This window comes from Neomonachus schauinslandi, chromosome 16 (genome assembly GCF_002201575.2).
Source record: "Neomonachus schauinslandi chromosome 16, ASM220157v2, whole genome shotgun sequence".
NCBI classification, from domain to species: Eukaryota; Metazoa; Chordata; class Mammalia; order Carnivora; family Phocidae; genus Neomonachus; species Neomonachus schauinslandi.
The window spans coordinates 3,866,049-3,868,648 of NC_058418.1; the positions used below are offsets into that span (position 1 = coordinate 3,866,049).

At 47.5% G+C, this 2,600-nt stretch overlaps 1 pseudogene; it reads right to left on the reverse strand.

Annotated features, from left to right (window-relative positions):
- Positions 1 to 2,600, reverse strand: part of LOC110573705 — a 3,776-nt pseudogene extending 1,176 nt beyond the window's left edge.

Genomic DNA, 2,600 nt, shown 5'->3' on the forward strand with positions numbered 1-2,600 from the left:
GGCTCCCTGCTCGGCGGGGAGTCTGCTTCTCCCTCTGACCCTCCCCCCTCTCATGCTCTCTATCTCATTCTCTCTCAAATAAATAAATAAAATCTTTATTAAAAAAAAAAGATGGGGCGCCTGGGTGGCTCAGTTGGTTAAGCGACTGCCTTCGGCTCAGGTCATGGTCCTGGAGTCCCGGGATCGAGTCCCGGGATCGAGTCCCGCATCGGGCTCCCTGCTCGGCGGGGAGTCTGCTTCTCCCTCTGACCCTCCCCCCTCTCATGTGCTCTCTCTCATTCTCTCTCTCTCAAATGAATAAATAAAATCTTTAAAAAAAAAAAAATTAAATGGTTTCAGAAATTCCACCTGAGTCTGAAAAAGCACCCCTCAAGGATAAGCCTGCAGCTTCAGGGGGAGACGGGAAGACATTAGTGAAATTGAGTTAGTGGCGTTTTCACCCGTGGCTATATATTGTCCACCCCAAGGTCAGTAAACCCAAATCTCTGCAGGTGGAGCCTGAGCATAAAGATTTGCATGCAATCCTCAAGTGCTTCTAGAGCCCAGGTAGGACTGGAAATTGCTTAATCTTTAGAAGGATTAAGCGGGTGTCTCCAGGAATTCACCTTGGAGCCTGGGGAATCCAGGTGTGCCACAGAGTATGGGACGCCCTGTGACTGCATCACTCTCTAGCTAACACTCATTTTTGTTTTTTAATTTTTAAAATTTATTTAATTAAATTAATTTATTTGAAGATTTTATTTGTGAGAGAGAGCGCACAAGCAGGGGGAGGGGCAGAGGGAGAAGCAGGCTCCCCGCTGAGCAGGGAGCCCGATGCGGACTCGATCCCAGGACCCTGGGATCATGACCTGAGCGGAAGGGAGGCATGTAACGGACTGTGCCACCCAGGCGTCCCCCTAGCTAACACTCATTGCCTACCTGGAGGACCAGTCCAGGAAAGGAGGCTGGCCGCTACTTCCCCAAATCAATGGGATTAAGCTCTTATCAGTGCCTGGCTTGTCTCTAATCTTATCATGGCTCTCAGATCTTTTATAATCTGAGGCAGTCCCCTGCCCACCACCTTTCCCGGTAAACCATTTCCCCACGCCTGAACTTCGGTTACCCCCACTGGCATTTTCAACCCTCTTCTCTGACTCATCTTTCACACTCTGGCTCTAAAGTTCCCCAAGATTTGGTTTTCCCTCTAAAGTGAGTGGAGGGTATTTATCTGTCCACATCCCGTTGGTGGGTGGGATATGTACTCACTGCTCTTCAGTGCTGAAATCTGAGTATTGTTCATCCTTCATCCTTAAACAGCCCACGAATTTGAAACACGCTCTTAGATCTGCTGCCTAGACCAATGGCTCTTGACTAGGGTAAATCTTGTCCTTGGGTAGACCTTCGTGATGTCTGGAGACATGTTTGGTTGTGACACCCAGGGAGGGGAGGATTCGACTGCCATCTAGTGGGTTAGAAGCCAAGGATGATGCTAAACATCCCACAGTGCACAGTACAGCCCCCCACGGGGAAGAATCATGTCCCCAAGTGTCAGTAGTAACAAGGTTGAGAAACTCTGCCTTAGATTCTACCATCCACTGGACTTCCTTAGTGAGGTTCTCTAGCCTCATCTTGATTACCTCTTTCTATAGACTGAAGACTAGAATGTTCTACCGGACAGTCACATGGCTTCTCTCAACTTCATCCAAATCTCTATCACCTCCTCAAAATAAAAATGACAACAGATCCCCCTCCATCTCCAAACCGAACCAAGTAAATGCTCAGGGAAGCATCCTATCTTAACAGCGTCCATCAGTCTTCATCCCTCTGCCTTGCCTTATTTTTCTTTAGCACATTTATCATTTCTTGGCATTAAATTTTATATCTCTTCATTGCCTGTCTTGTTTACTGGAACGTAATATCTATGAAATCAGGGTCTCTTTTGTTTCCCACTGAATTCAACAGATATTAACTGGCTGACAATACCTGTCACTGTTGTAGACACCAGAGATCAGAACACACAGACAAACCCATGTCAGTTTATGGTTTAAGGAGATTGCGTCCTATTTTAAGGGAGAGTGCAACGAAAGGACGGGAATGTTCTGAGCTGATTCAAGCAGGCAGTTAACTCGTCCATGTGCTCTTCAGTAATTAATGAGCTCCGGATGCAAGTATCTGGGGAGACAGGAAGGATCAGAGTCCTTCTCCTCATGGTGGCTTTTTACTTCCTGGAGGGGCACTCTGCTGATAAGTTAATAATAAACGTTTGGAAATTCATAGTTTTAGAAAGCGATGAGTGCCGGAGAGAACAGAGCGGGATGAAGAGATGGAGTATGCCCGGGAAGGAGTGTGGGGTCAGGGCAAAATTCTGTGCTTATCAAGGACGCCCCTCACGGGAGAGAATTGAAGGTTAAGAAGGATATATCCTGATGCATATACTGGGTCCTAATCTTCCCCAAATAATTGGTACCAAAAGACCCCTTAAGATGGTTCCATTTGGAAAGTCTCCCCCAGTTCATTTCTAGGGTGACGCGAAGCCTGCTGGTTTGGGGCAGACCCTGCACTGTGTCCAGGCTGGTGGCATGAACTCCTTGCTGCTTCTGTGCTCCGGCATCTCCGGCCAT